At 39.1% G+C, this 16,631-nt stretch overlaps 1 pseudogene; it reads right to left on the reverse strand.

Annotated features, from left to right (window-relative positions):
* Positions 1-5,172: 5,172 nt before the first annotated feature.
* On the reverse strand, positions 5,173-6,347 carry LOC117695111 (glyceraldehyde-3-phosphate dehydrogenase pseudogene; annotated as a pseudogene).
* Between the last annotated feature and the right edge of the window lie 10,284 nt (positions 6,348-16,631).

Genomic DNA, 16,631 nt, shown 5'->3' on the forward strand with positions numbered 1-16,631 from the left:
ATTGATATATTTAACTTTGGTATTTAGTGGAGTTTTGGAGAAAGCTTTTTGAAATGTTATTTATTAGCATTTATCTTTTTGTCTTTTGCTCCATTGGATTACTATAAATTATGCAGTGCCTTTCGGCTAGGGTTTCTCATTTTGTTCAGCACTAATATTTTTGATCCAGCACTGAACCACCCACAAAACTTTCAACCCCAAATTAATCCTGTCTACAAGAAATGCAGTCATGGAAGATACCTCAGAGACTGAGTGAATGACCAACCAATAACTGGCTCAACTTGAGACCTATCCTGTAGGCAAGCACCAATCTCTGACACTATTAATGATACTTTGTTATGCATGCAAACAGGGGCAAGTTGTCCTCTGAGAGACTCCCCCAAGCAGCTGACCTAGACAGATACAGACACCCACAGCCAAACAGTGAATGGAGCTTGGGGATTCTTATGGAAGAGTAGGAGGAAGGATTGCAGATCCCAAAGGGGATAGGAACTTCACAGGAAGACCAACAGAGTCAACTAACCTGAACCATTGGGGTTCTCTGAGTTTGAACCACCAACCAATGTACATACATGGGCTGAACCTAGGCTTCCTCACACATATGTAGTAGATGTACAGCTTTGTCTTCATGTGTGTTCTGAACAACTGGAGTAGGGGCTATCTCAAAAGCTGTTGCCTGTATGTGGGATATGTTTTTCTAGCTGGTCTGCCTTATGTGGCCTCAGTGGAAGAGGAAGTGCCTAGCCCTGCAGAAACTTTGAGGTGCCAGGGTGGAGGAGATACCCAGGGTGTCCCCCACACGCTCAGGAGACAAGGGGAGGGGCGATAGGGGAAGGATTGTGGGTGGGGGTGTCTAGGAAGGGGTCATCTAGAGGAGGGCAATGAGTGGGATATAAAGTGAATAAGTAAAAAAAAATAAAATTTAAAAAAATTGGTCCAGAAAATTATTTATTGTTTATATATTCTTTCTTATTCATATTGACCATCCAGATGGATAGTGTACATCATTAGCTATGGGGCTCACTATCACTGCATAAGACTTCAAGATTATGGCTAAAGTATTAATTTTTTTGATAAAAGATATGACTACAAGACATTTGAATCAACTTGATCATGTCAAAGTACAGAACTCTAACTTTAAAACTGGTCACTATTCATGTCTTCATTTATACTAACTGACAAAATTATATATATACTTACAGTATGTAGAACATGATATTTTGAAATATTGATCCATTGTGGAATTATTAAATAGTCTTAGTTTACACGTTCATTGCTACCTATACCTAGTTTTTAATGAAAAACAAAAAATCCTCAGGGCAAATGATCTTTTCTAGCGATGAGGCCCCTGATAGTTCATTCAATTTTCAATAGTCATTTTTTAAACACATAGGCATTTGAAAAACACTAAATTATAGATTTATATGTAACAGTAATAGCTAAAGGATAAGAGACAACAAAATTGAGAAGGAGTGAGGGAAATGTGTGAGGAGTTGGATGCAGCTGAAGGAGGGGAGAAATGATACCAATACAAAATTCTTAAAATAAAAAAAATTATAATCTGCTTAGAAAATTTTTAATTTTGTTTCTGATTGACAGGGATTCTAATATATATTAATGGTGTCCACTGTGATATTTCAATACATGTGTACCACATGCACTGTTCAAGTTTGGTGTTTTTCTAATGTTTAGCAAGTTTTGAGCATTAAATATATTTTAAAAATAATAACACCATGTTATACAATTGACTTTTGAATGTACTTATCCTAAAAGCAAATTTGAGAAGTATTTTCACTAGGAACTAAACCTAAGGCCTCATACATGCTAAGCACATGCTCTATTGATAACATTGTTCTACCATATTCCAAGACCTGAAACCAATTTGTGAACCCAGCGAAAATCCTGTTCTTTGGACCACTGTCCATAGTGTATGTTCAGGGATGGGAAGTCCTTATAGTCATTCTTGGGCTTAGCATTGATGATGGATTCTTTTTCAGTGATTTCATTAAGAAACTATCCATATTTAAGTGAGCTTGGTTGCTCACATTGCTCAGAGTTCATTCACCCAGCTTTAAGAATCATGGTGGTTCCAAACTTCTAGTGTACTTTTTGTGGGCAGTTATGCATAATTACTGCGTGTGAGCTTTAGGTTGTTTGCAGAAGAAGGGTAAACTGAAAACATAAAGCTGGGATTATTTTAACTAAACAGAAGCTGACACCGAAAGCCTATTATTTGCTCACTTCTTTTTGATCTCAAGTTTTATTATTCTTTATGAATGAGTAGCACCTAGCCCTTGATCAGTCATGGCCTAAAGGAGAAATTGTGGCTAGAAGATTACCTTTATTTTAATGCCTTACATTCCTTTTTTATTTGATTATAGAGAATTAGAGGAATATGATTGCTAAGACTATTGACCATTACATTCTCTATATAATACTTATTGTTGACTATATCTTCCTGTAGATATTATTTACACTTTTAGTTTTCAATCTGCAAATTTGACATCTGTGATCAGTATTTATTTAAGCATAATTGTTTTGAAAATTAAGCTAACAAATACATTCATGGTGTACTAAGTACATATTCACTAAGTATAAACTATTGTGTATTATGTTGTTACTAGTGTTATACACCTTTCATGTCATCTATGTCTGCTAGGCCTGTGGAAATAAATACATAAATAAACTATAAGGCAAAAAGTGATATGTTGTAAAAACAGGACTGATAAAATTCTTTGATAATTGACAAATGTAATGTGGGGTCTTTATAGTGAAGAAACAGGGAAAGAATAAGACAAAGTTATCTGAAATTTGAAGGAAGGATTAAATTAAGGCTTGATGTGTCAATATTATTTCTGGAATAAGCTGTGATGTCTTGCGGTATTAGACCCCAAATGATGGCACATCTTCTTTTTATTATCTTATCAATATGTAGAGAGGAAGTCCATGATAGAAACTAATTCTTATCCACTGATATCCTCTTTTCTCTGTTCACAATGGAGATCATAGAAGGGCAGTTTTATAGACTGTTATAATAGTTCAAGATAATATAGTCAGCCTTCAGTAAGGTGAACTCATCAAGTAATTAAGTAGTATGTAGATCTGTACAAGCTATCTCCTATGAGTCAATATAGTGTGGCAATCAAAAAATTATGGCCACATTGGGGAAACGAAATCAAAAGTGTCAATTTTTATTTTAAAATATCATGATATTCAATGTTCAACTGTAGATTAAGAACTCTCTCATAACAATTCAGAAACAAAGATTCTTGGAGAGAAGGTTTCATGGAGAGAGAAGGAATTGAGTCAAGTTTTGAATTGGTATGGAGGAGGGCAGCATGAGCATTTGAAACGTGGGAATTTCTGTAACAAAGCTGCAAAATTGTTCACTGATGAGTAAAGAAAGAAAGAATAACACCTTTTAATCTACAGATAAAAATTTCAGTAATGTTTGCACCTCCTCATTTGAGTGATATTTGCAGAAATGTGCTTGGATCAGTTTTACCGTATGCCCCAGCTCCAGCTTATTTACAAACAGTACATGTAATTGTAATTCTATCTAAAATTCCTGTTCTTGCCGATGCTTTCCTCTATCCAAAAACTACACATGCATGAGTTAAATGAATGTCATGCCATTGACAGGAATAATTTTCTCTTCTCTAGACATACTGAGGAAATGAATAATATAGGCTCATTTCAAAAAGGAATCTTTCAAAGTCAGCACATCCTCTGACACTTTTCCTTTCCCCCCCCTTGCACGTGTGAACCCCACTGATTTTTTTTTTTTAGGAAGATGCACTGGTTGTCATGGTAAAAACTACATTAATTGGCTGCCTCTAGTTGATGTTCTGTCAAGCTCACTGCCCCACTGAGGATTTGGAATAGAACACTTAACTTTTTGCTTCTCTAAGAATGTGTTCTCAGAAAGTCAGCTGCCTCAGCAGAAAATAGAAGGTATTTGAAATGTCCAATATGTTATCCAAATAGTTCACCCTTCATGGGGCCAGACAGGCAGTTTTGCTTTCACTTGGTATCTTCTTTCAATAGCAAACTCTGATAGAAACTCAGTTGGAGATTTTTAACTGCACTAGGTGGATTTGGGGAGATTTGTAAAGAAAGCATATGGTCAGACCATTAATTTGAAGACAACTGAGCCCAGAAGAGTAAGATATAGAGCAAATTATGAAGTCTGCTTTAAATTTCTGAGTGCTGAGAATATAGGCATGTGCCACCATACCTAGCTTGTAAACTTTTTTATTCTTTTTAAGTTACTCATCCCCGGGATCTAAACCACAGCCTGGGAGCACATAGGGAGGGACCCATGACTCCAGATATATATGTAGGGGAGGATGGCCTTGTCGGGCATAGGTGGGAGAGGAGATCCTTGGTCCCATGAAGGCTGAACATCAATCGGGAAGGAATTCAAGGGTGGGGAGGTGGGAGTGGGGATCAGGTGGGGGCACACTCTCATAGAAGCAGGAGGAGGGGGATGGGATAAGGGGTTCCTGGGTGGAAGGGGGAATGGGGTAAGGGGATAAAATCTGAAATGCAAATATAATGTAAATAAAATAAATTTTTAAAAAAGTTACTCAATACAAAGTATTTTGTTATAGTCTCAAAAAAATTTTCAGCCTCTACTATGACAATGTAGCTATCTAGTGCATCTTACAATCATCATGTTCTCTGTGAAGTTTTAGGAAAATCTGAACTGTTTTTCATGCTTCTGAATTACATACCATATGATTTATAGACTTTAACACTTGGACTTACCCTTGAGGACCTTTGAAGTAGATATTTTGACACTCTTTAATTAGATCAGGTAAACTGGTACCATCATTTCCCCACTAGTTTAGCTTACCATAGATTTTGTTAATAATGGCACAGTAAGAACTTTTGGCCTTCTTATGTATCATTTTTTTCACTTGAAGAATTATGTTCATGTTTCTCTTTATTATGAGTGAGCTCTGAGTTGGTATGCCAGGAGTTCTGAAAGATCTTATCATCTTCTAGAATATTTTTTGGGGGGTGCAGCAAACGTTTATTGATTATTTCAGAGAGTATGGAGGCTCCCTAGGCCCCTCCTGTTATTTATGGGGTCTGGGATGGAAATTGTGAGGGAGATGCTCAGTCTTGAGGACAGGGACTCCTCAGTAACCGAGGGCCTCTTTCTTGCTCTCAGTGTCCTCGCTGGGGTGGGTGGTCCAGGGTTTCTTACTCCTTGGAGGCCATGTAGGCCATGAGGTCCATGACCCTGTTGCTGTAGCCGTATTCACTGTCATACCAGGAAATGAGCTTTACAAAGTTGTCATTGAGAGCAATGCCGGCCCCAGCATCAAAGGTCGAAGAGTAAGAGTTGATGTTGAAGTTGCAGGAGACAACCTAGTCCTCAGTGTAGCCCAGGATGCCCTTCAGTGAGCCCTCAGATGCCTGCTTCACCACCTTCTTGATGTCATCATATTTGGCATGTTTCTCTAGGCGGCATGTCAGATCTACAACGGACACATTGGGGGTGGGAACACAGAAGGCCATGCCAGTGAGCTTCCCGTTCAGCTCTGGGATGACCTTGCCCACAGCCTTGGCAGCACCAGTGGATGCAGGGATGATGTTCTGGGCAGCCCCACGGCCATCATGCCACAGCTTTCCAGAGGGGCCATCCACAGTCTTCTGAGTGGCGGTGATGGCATTGACTGTGGTCATGAGCCCTTACACGATGCCAAAGTTGTCATGGATAACCTTGGCCAGGGGGGCTAAGCAGTTGGTGGTGCAGGATGCATTGCTGACCATCTTGAGTGAGTTGTCATATTTCTCATGGTTCACACCCATCACAAACATGGGGGCATCAGCAGAAGAGGCGGAGATGAGGACCCTTTTGGCCCCACCCTTCAAGTGGGCCCCGGCCTTCTCCATGGTGGTGAAGACACCAGTAGACTCCACGACATACTCAGCACCAGCATCACCCCATTTGATGTTAGCAGGATCTCACTTCTGGAAGATGGTGATGGGCTTCCCATTGATGACAAGCTTCTCATTCTCAGCCTTGACTGTGCCATTGAGTTTGCCATGGATGGAGTCATACTGGAACATGTAGACCACATAGTTGAGGACAATGAAGGGCTCGTTGATGGCAACAATATCCACTTTGCCAGATGCAAAGTAACCAGGTGCCCAATATGGCCAAATCTGTTCATACCGACCTTCACCTTTCTGTCTATGGGAAGAGGCTAGCACTGCACAAGAAGATACAGAGATCTCTGGAACAGGGAGGAGCAGAGAGCCCTAGAATATTTTTTTAATGGTGTTAGAAACTCACCTGGAAACTCTTCCTTTTTCTTTGTCTCTGGATTCATTTTTAATTGTCATTGGTTCCCCAAACTTCAGTATGAGAGAAGGTTCTGGATTCTGCATATACAAGGGAAAATGTTAGGAAAGGAAAATATGCAATGTGTGTTAGAGAAGAGAAAACAGCTTGCCTTTTTGAGCAATTTCGCCTTAGTCTGGTGGTGGGAATAATAATGATAATCATCATCATCAGGAAGTGGTGCCCAATTTAGCATCTAATTGGGCATGGTGCTGTACTTAAAAAACTCCGTAGATGTAGCTTGTTTCTGCATTGAGTCAAGGACATACTGGGTCTTAGAGACTGTGTGGACTCTATGAAACATAGGTAAATATCTGTGCATGGGAGAGATAAGGACAATGAGAGTAAAGAGATCAAGAGAACAGGGGCTTGAATATTGTTTCGGTTTTACTGCCAAAATATTTGGAAATGTTTGGTTCTTGCATGCTTTTGAAAGTATTGCTGCAGACTCATGGGAGATAATTGAAGTCCTTGCTAGGTATCTGGAACATCACTTAGACAACAGAGATCACTATCTATTCTTGGTAACAGCAAGAGAGAGATGCTGAGAGATAGGTAAAGGCTGACACAGAAACCTTTCTGAAAGATGTTTTTTGGAAGACATTATAAAGTAAATGATTATTAATATATGTGAAAATTAGTTAGTTCCAGGTACTGGGTGAAAACCCCACATCTGTTATTTTAATTAATTCTCCCAGTAAGCATTTTGCAGGTAAGGAATTGGAAGAATAGTGAACATAAAGTTTCAAAACTCATGTTGCAATAGTACAGGAATATACAATACACCCTGTGCTAAATTTCCTTGATAGGTTTGCAGAAATTTTTCTTATCATTGGGCACTCTAAGGAAAAAGTGGATGCAATTAGTTGAGGATTCCAGTCCATTGGGTCCTGGTTAATTGAAATTGGACTCTTTCGCAGGGAGGTTGCAGATGACTCAGTTCAGGCACATTAGCCTCTGAATTTCTGCCAGATAATCACACCTCAGGGTAGCTGGTTGCTAGGGATTAAGTAGTCTCATATTATTATACCAAAGAAACTTGTACCTGAGTTAACAAAATAATTCACAGGGCCAGGAACTTTGTTGAATTGAAGCTGCTCTTATAATTCCATTATTGTTAAATCCCTTCTTTCCAACAATCTGCCAGTCCCTCAGTCTTAATGGCTTGTTTACGCAGCATTACTTTATTTGAAAGGGAAAAGGAGCTTAGCAGTTCTAGGGGTAAAGGTGAATCTTACCTAAGCTGTACTTCCTACAGTTCGCCTTTACTTGTTTCCATAGAAACAGAATAGTAGGTTGAACTGAAAAAAAAAATACATTTTCTCTTTTCTTTTATGTTGTTTGAAATTTGTGTTAACTTTACTAAAACTAAACAGGCTCCTGAGTTTCTATTTTACTGGGAAATTTATGAAGTCTGTATAGTCATAGTAATTTGAATGTTAAATATGCATTAACTAGGCATTGGTGATGAAAGTGTTACTTGGGTACAGGAAATGCCTTCCATTCCCCCTAACACACTCAAGGATTCTTATTCAGCTCATCTCACTGGACCTAGGGTTTAGAATGATTTTCAGAGCCTGAAAATTCTTAAAAGTATGGGCTATACAGTTAGGCAGAGTTCAGTTTAATTCTGGCCTTGCAATATATGAGTTTATGCCGTGAGGTATGCCAAGCAGACTCTCCTCTCCCCTCTCCTCTCCTCTTCTCTTTTCTTCTCCCCCTCCCCTCCCCCTGTTCCTCCCTCCCTCTTTCTCTCTCAGACAGGGTCTCAGTCTGATGTAGTGCTGACTGGCCTGGAACGCTCTATGTAGACCAGCTGAACCTTGAGCTCACAAAAATCCACCTGCCTCTGCTCTCCCACTTCCACCCCATGAGTTCTGGAACTAAAGGTATGTGCCACCATGACTGGCTAGCAAGAATAATTTTAAACATTCTGATGCTAATGTGTAAAATTGAGGCTAATGTTGAGACTTGCTTCAGAGGAGTATTGTGTGTGTGTGTGTGGGGGGGGGGAATAAATGAGCTTGATCAGCCATGCCATAATGCCAACAACATTGCAGCAGTTAATTGATAGCTCTTAGGAAACTCATGCAAGGGGTAGTGGCTCAAATCTGTAATCCCAGTGCTGGGGAGGCTGAGGTAGGATTGCTGACAAATGGTCTATTTAAATTGAGTCTGGGCTGCAGTGTGGGACTCTGTTTTAGTCAGCAACAATAAAAGTGATCTCTTTTCCTGCCTCAAATCTCATCAATCTCTCCTACTGGATCACCCCTTTTGAGGCTATATCTCCAACCCCACCTCCTGTTATCTGCGGTGACTTCATATTGGTTGGCACCTCTGAGTTGGTTGGCAAGGTTCCTTTACTAGAACACCAGCTTCGTTGCATAACTACATTGTTACATTGTTTTCACCTGGGGGACCTGCTCAGTTTTTGCCTAATGCAATATTAAGCACCCTGAAAATGCTAATTAAATATATTTGTGAGAGTGAAAAGTGGATTCTGTGATCCAGTAATTTATCCAGAGTATAGGTTGCTTTAAGTCTACAGAATCAATAGTAATAATAATAATAATAATAATAATAATAATAATAATAATAATAATAAAATAGATTTTTTCTTGAGGTATTTAATCACAGTGAGAAAAAGTGACGAATATAATATCCAATAGTGTCAATATGATAGATTCTATGAGGACTGATGAAAATTAAAGAATTCACACCAAACTAACTGCTGCTCTGAGTGTTCCTGTGTCCAAAGTTCATTTCCTCTCATGGTAACACTGTGTTTAGGCAGCCACTTTCAAGGGCAGATGGAGGTACTTTTGAGTATGAGGTAGGGTTGCCATCATGAGGACCAAGTTGTTAAAATTCTCTGTTGATAAGCATTGGATAGCAATGCACTCAATGATTATAACCTTAAGTCTTGGCGATTTTTATCAGGTAGTTGCAGTTAAAGATGATATCTAAGGTGAAAAACCAGTAATGTGGAAGTTCCTCAGTTAGTGACCTATTACAGGGAGCCTGCTGTAGCAGAAGGGAAAACAGTAAAGAATTAAGAGGAAAAAATTCCCACTTCTGTACCAGTGTTTTGTAAAGATGGGGGGAAGGGTGAAAGTTGGGAGTCCCACAGGCAGTGAACACAGAACATTAATTTACCTCAGTTCCAAACACCATTATCACTCTAGTCAAGTAGCAGGTCATTGAATTCAAATTATTTTGCCACACTGAAGAAAGAAGGCATCTGAGAAGGGGATTTTAGAGACCTTTTCAGGTAGGAGGCGCATCCTAGTGAGAGGGTGATTTTTTCTGTTCTCCCTGTAGCCCTCCCTGTAGTGATATAGTGAATGCATCCACATGCCAAGTTGGTTGAATTTCCTCTATAAATAAAATTGGTGAACTCTTGGAAACTTGGAGAGCCACGTGCAGTTCTACCCAGTCCCAGGTCAGTGATACTGTCTAATAAAAAGGCAGAGGAGACTATTGGAAGAAATGGCTTTCCTTATCTAAAGCAGCAAAGAAAAAGCAAAGGAAAGCAAAGATGAAAATGACTAGGTTTATTCATCTAGCCTTTCTTTTGGGGGGAAGGAAGTTGGAGTGTATATGCAACCTGTGGAGGTCAGGAGACAGCTTATGGGAATCAGTCCCCTCTTCTATCATGTGGGTCCTGGAAAATGAACTCAGTTATCATTCATGGTGATAACTGCCATTATCTGCTGAATCTTCTTGCTGGCCCTCATCTTGCTGGCCATTATCCAGCATTTAAATTGTACCTTCTGCTTTTAGTCCTGTCTTTTCCCAGTCCTTTCTCCACAAAACCACCATTGTCCTTCCTGTTCATAAATCAGATTGTCTGATTCTCCTTCTTAAAACCCTTCAATGTTCCCTGTTGACTTCCCCATGAAGTACTGACTGCCTGTCATAATGATCTATGTCTTGCTGTGATGAATCTCACTGCCTCCTTTTGGCCTCACTTTTGGCTATAGTAATATTGAAGGGCATACAGATATTTGCATGCCTTCAGTAACCTTATCATATTCTTACAAACCCAAAAGACTGCCCCATGGCTTTGTTTATTTAACTCTTTTTCTTAGAGTAGTCTTTCCACTTTTGTTTGTTGGTTTCTGTTCATATATCCAGACACTACTAAAGTGGAAGCTTTTGGATATGTCATGTGATACAGACTCATGTGGTATTTTGTTAAGGCAGACTTATGTGGTGTTTTGATGAGGTAAGACCCATGGGAGGACATGAGGTGTTTGGAGAGAGTAAAAATAATTCTCAATGAACTGTGATGGCACATTTGCATAGATAGCTTTGTAATGTTTTCTTGGTCTCTTGTCTTTGTGGATCTTTATTTTGTTGAAAAAGGCATGGCAGAGTTTTTGTTTGTTTGTTTGTTTTGGGTTTTTTTTGTTTTTTGGGTTTTTTGTTTTGTTTTTTTGTTTGTTTGTTTGTTTGGTCTGGGCTAGTCCTAGTAGCTCTTGCTGACTTGTGTCAATTTAGCAGAGACCTGAAGGTTTTTGTTGGATCATGTTGCTGCTGTTGATTTGTGTTTGATATTTTGACATTATTGAATAGTACTGTTGCTATCCTGGTAAACAGAGATTGGAATTGCCCCCCAAAACTATTTATTATTAAATAGGTCCATAACACCTTGTCCTTTTGCCATGTTTTCTCCCTTATTTTTGGATGGTGGGCTAGAAGGGGGGAATCAAAGCATTTGAGAACCCTTATTAAAAATAGGTTGTAAAAATATAAGCCTACATACTACTCAGATAACACTTCCTTTGAAGCCTTTCTTGGGAACTTCACTTGCTACTGAATTTTTCCCCTGAGTTCTATGGCACCTACATCTCTCTCATCATTTACCCTATCCTATTGAAGATATATATTTATATGTCTCTTTTTTTATCCAGTAGAATGAAAGCTCTTTGTGGATGGAGCTGAGGGAACTCAGTATTTCAAAGACAGGCTAGTTGTATAGAGAGGACAAAGGCAATAGAAATTCTAATGTTCCCGTGAAGATACAGCAATTGTTTGAGCTTTCTTCTTGTTTAACTGAGGCCTGCTTTCCTACTGGTTTATACATTTGTGAAAAGTTGCCCACTCATCACACTTGGATTTGTGGAATGCCTGAATTTGAAGTACATAGTCATATTGTTTTACCTTTAGGGAACAATGGTTTTTAGACACTGAAGTAGGGCTGCCAGAGAGAGATGGTTTCTTGACTCTATTAGTTAGGGCAGCTGTCTAATTTGACTTGTGCTTAGCTAGGGCCTACCTATAACACATTGCTCATTGGTCACCGCAGTGATGTTAATGTTCAGTTAGTATTTGTGGGTGTGTTGATACTCAGGTTTTGGGCAGAGTATAGATTTCTTGAGGACAGAGCTCTTTCCCACATAGCTGTGGTTTGAAGAAGACTATAGAATTGTAGAAACCACAGGGTTGGGGTAGAGCTCTAGACCAATTCTGATGACTGATGAGATATTTCTCTTGTGGCATTTTGCTTAAACCAGTGTAGAGGCTAACATTTTAGTATAATTTATTATTGAGATGGTCCTGTGCCTCAAATTTCAGAGTACTGTTTGAGATGTAGATCTAAGGTTTACACCAAAGCTAATGCCAACAAAATGGAGCATAGATCAAGAGCAACTTGGCCCATCTTACTTGGCCACTTTCACTACACTGTCATTTCTCAGAAACCTGAGATGATTCTTTCTGAAATATATCATATATATATCACATCTTATAGTATCCAGAAGAAAATGTGCTCTAAGTAGCAACATCTTTATTGGAGAAATGCCAGTTAAAAAGTCTGATGGAACAGTTTTGTTCATACCATCTGTTAGTTAGTAGAACAGTCTATGTTTAACCCCTTTGTGTTAGGATATAATCATTGATTAATCTAGTAGGTCACTGCATCAGGGACTGGGGTTCTTACGAGGGGGCACCTCACTTCAAGGAGCTTAAATTTTAATAGCAGAGACAAGAGATACATGATCTTGTAAAAAAAAAAAAAAGAAAGCAGAGTATACTATATGTGGTAAAACAGTTACCAAATGTGGTGGAAGTACCAGTTAGATGGGGGTCACTCTTGGCTAGGAGATAAGAAAATGTTCCCAGGGTATCTGAAGGCAAGTGGAAGGGGTGAAAATTATGGATAGTCAAGATATAGGGACTATTATAACATAGTCATACATAACATAACATGTTGACTATTATAACATAGTAAGGAAGGTTCAAGGTAGTCTGTAGATGAGAATTGTCTGAGAAAGGCATACAGAATGTGGAAATAAAAAGAGAATATCAGATAAATTGTTTTTAAGTTAGACAAAGGACACATTTGATGGTCAAATAAAGGGGTTAAGGATTTTATTTTTTTTTTTTTATCCAGCAGACAGTATGTGTCAGTGTCTTGCTCATAGGTGTGCTTGTGAAGGATATTTGGAGCATCCTTGCCAGTATAGGTTAAGTGCTGATCTATTTTCTCTAACCCCAGGGGTGGTAGAAATGGATCCATTGCTTCTGCTACTCAAGATGTAATGCCCTGGGCTTTGCAGACTTGGAGCTATATTTTTCTTTTATTGTTTGCTACTAGATTGATAGTCTGCAGGTCATGGCTGAGGCCAAGAAAACTAGCCTGGCTGGGATGATCGGGTACATTTTTTTTCTTCTAGATTTTGAGCCTATGTGAACTTTGTGGGATTTGTGTTAAATCTAGGCTAACTTTTCAATGCTATCTTGGTGTTCCTTTGTTGTATGCATATATTAATGCACACACACATATGATATCTTTTAATTTTGGGAGATAACTACCTACGGCATTGTCTCTGCTCTTTCCGATTTTTATAGCATATTAGATGTTTTGTGATTATGTTTGCGGAATTCTCTTCTATATAATTCAGGGTTTCTGCATCACATTATTTTACTTATTTTTCTATTGCTGTGAAGAGACACTATGACTGAGGAAACTGATAAAAGAAAGCATTTAATGGAAGCTTGCTTATTTTTTCCAAGGATTAGCTTATGGCCAGCAAGAAGCAGTGCAGAGGGCAGGAACACATGGTGCTCTAACAGTATCAGACAGCTTTTGTCTGATCCACAAGCACAAGGGAGAAAGAGAGAAAGAGAGAAGGAGAGGAAGACGGAGAGGGTGAAAATGAAGATGAGGGAGAAGGTAGGGGAAAACTGGAATGACTTGGGCTTTTGAAACCTCAAAACCTTAAAACCCACTCTAGTAACACACTTTCACCAACAAGGCCACAACTCCTAATCCTTCTCAAGTAGTTCCACAAACTGGGGACCAAAGAATCAAATATATGAGCTTATAAGGCCATTATCACTCAAACCACACACATATATTAAATTAGCTTATGGTGAGGAAAACATGAAATTATATCTGAAATATCTCTTTATATTCTCCATGTTTATTCTGAATTAATGTCATCAAGTAGTAAGTTTATGGCATGGGAATACATCTCTGGCAGGGATAAAAACCGGTGTTCATACAAGTATGACCTTCCTTGACTGCTTTTAATAAAATTTGCCTGGAGAAAATCTAGGTGATAGAGCCAGTATTAGGGCAAGAGCTGGGCACATGGATTAGTCAACAAAGTTCTTGCTATAAAAGTATGAAGACCTGGGTTTAGATCCTCAGTACCCATGTAGAAAGCACATTTCCACACTGAGGAAATAAAGAAAGATTCCAGGGGCTTGTTGACCAGCTGCTCTAAATAGTGGGTAAGCTCCAGGTTTAATAAAGTAAGACCCCCAGTGGCAACCCATGAACTCTGTACATGTACATATGCAACATGTGTACACATGCGTGCGCGCGCGCGCACGCACGCGCGCACACACACACACACACACACACACACACACACACACACACGCAACAGAGGAAGAGGGGAAGGGAAGAAAAGGAGTGGGTGGGAGAAGGAGAAACAGAGCAAGAGTGATAGGAGAGAGAGAGAGGGAAAGAGAGAATGGAAGGAAAGGGGAGGGAAAGGTAAGGGAGGGGAGAGGAAAGGAGGCCAGTATAACCTTGTTCAATAAATTCTTAAATGGAGATAAATGCCCAGGTTTGAGGGCCATTTAAATAACAAAAGAAGAAAAAAAACAAGCAGTAGAGCTTTGAAATTGAAAAAGATGATGAATGTTGATAGATCATAAAGTTAATAAAATGAGTTTTTAAAAATGTTAAAGCATAGGGGCCAGAGAGATGTCTCAGTGATTAAGAGCATGCACTGCTCTTGAAGAGGACACTAGTTCATTTCCTAACACTCATAAAAGGTGGCTTAAAATTGCCTATAATTCCTGTTCCAGGGAACCCATCCCCATCTTGGCAACTGCAAGCACTTGTACTTGTGGTAAACATAAACTTCTGGGAGTAAATACATAAATAAATAAATAATAAAATCTATTAAAACACTGAAAACTTTTACTTTTCAATATTTTGGTTTAGTATGCTCTGAACTTACATGTCAAAAGTAGAAACATTTTTTTGTGGAAGGACCTACTCAATTTGGAACATTTTCTTTTTTGTGTGTTTTGCAATTCTAGTACAAAATTGACCATTCTTCAATGATGCTAAGTACCCATCTCTTCTTATGTGTTTTATAGCCACTCCAGTGAGTTTGTGAAGGAGGTTTTGTGTGTATGTGTGTGTGTGGGGGGGTGGAGTTGGGAGTCAGAGGTGTGGTCATTTCCTCATTGCTCCTTTCATTTGTCATTTATCAATAAGTCTTCGTTACGTATCAGATTGCCTTTATAAAGTAATGACTTGAATTAGGTCCTCCTTGCTTCAGACTTATTGAAATCATCTCCCTAACCAGTTTCTAAGTTCATTGTGGTAGAACACTGTGTCATATTTTTAAAAACAATTTCTTCAATTCTGTAGCAATTCTGGGATGTTTGTTCCCAGTAGGAGCATAATAGATGCTTTCAGAATCTGTGAAAGGATTTCAGAGGACATGGTGTACCAAAGTTATATGGAGAAACAAAGTGATGAAGTGAAACCAGATGTGTGGCTATATTCACTAAAATAGTCAAACACTTTAGCATGAATAACACACTATTATTTCTTCTCCCTGCAATAGTTTTAAAGAATTGTGGACCAAATTTGTTTTCATTTATGTGAAAAATAACTCATTTCCGTAAACCACCTTTAGTTTCAACACTGTCTTTCAATTGCAGCCATGATTCAGGTGCTCTTTCTTTCTGACAGCATTGTCTCTTTTTAACTGGGAAGTGAAAGAAACTTTGAATAGTGACTTTTGAACTTCTTGAGTAATTCTGTAAGTCTTTCTGAATGACTGAGTGCCAGTCATCTGTGCAGTCCCCGATTCTATCATTTGTTACATTGCTCCTCGGCTAAAATTCTTTTCATCCTTTGGGAATTTGACAACTGACCTGTGTTTAATTGCATTTGTCAAAATACATCTTAGCTTTCTCTACCTGCCCCCTCGTTTTTCCTTTGAAGCCTCGGCTCCCCTTATTTTAGAGTGTGGGGGACTGGGGTGGGTGGGAATTGATGCCTGCCTGGGCTTTTTCAGTACCAGCAGCAACATTAGTTCTATATTTTTTTGTTCTGCCACTGAAAATACCTCAGCCCACACAAAACTGGTTCTCATTCTCTTCCTGTTTCCCCCACCCACATCATCTTCCTGCTCCCTCTCCCTAAATGCCTGCCCCCGTTCTCAGTGGCCACTTGTATTCAAAGCTCCAGAATGGTTTCATTCATCACTGTCACAGTTGCTGTTGATGGTAAACTCTTCCATTTTATCTGTGGTCCCCAGTAAATGAGTTTGCATTTAATATTTTAAGGAGTTTTCTTTGTTTCTGACATTTTTCCACCCACAGATAGTTGTACTTATGTGGCTTGCTGTCACTTTTTCTCTCTGCCAGTTGGTTGGCAGGAACCAATCTCCTCCAGAAGATGTGAGAGGATCATCCTGTCACTTGGGAAATCTGTCTCATCATCATCTGACATTGGCTACAAGTGCTTACTTTTTCTCTGGGTGAGAAATACAGATTTAACAAGAAAAGGGACAATTTAAGAATTTGGCAAAGGCTGCTAAAAGTTTCAAGTGATCAAGCTGGACACTTGGAAATCTGAGGGTTGAGCTTATGTCCTGAACTGACCTACTGTTAGATAGGGCTTTATTTATTTATTTATTTATATCCCAAATGTTGCCCCCAGTCTCCCCTTACAGAGTTCTTACCCCAGCCTTCTCCCTTTCAACTCTGAGAAGGTACCCCCTATCCCATA

The sequence above is a fragment of the Arvicanthis niloticus genome, chromosome X (assembly GCF_011762505.2).
Source record: "Arvicanthis niloticus isolate mArvNil1 chromosome X, mArvNil1.pat.X, whole genome shotgun sequence".
Classification (NCBI taxonomy): domain Eukaryota; kingdom Metazoa; phylum Chordata; class Mammalia; order Rodentia; family Muridae; genus Arvicanthis; species Arvicanthis niloticus.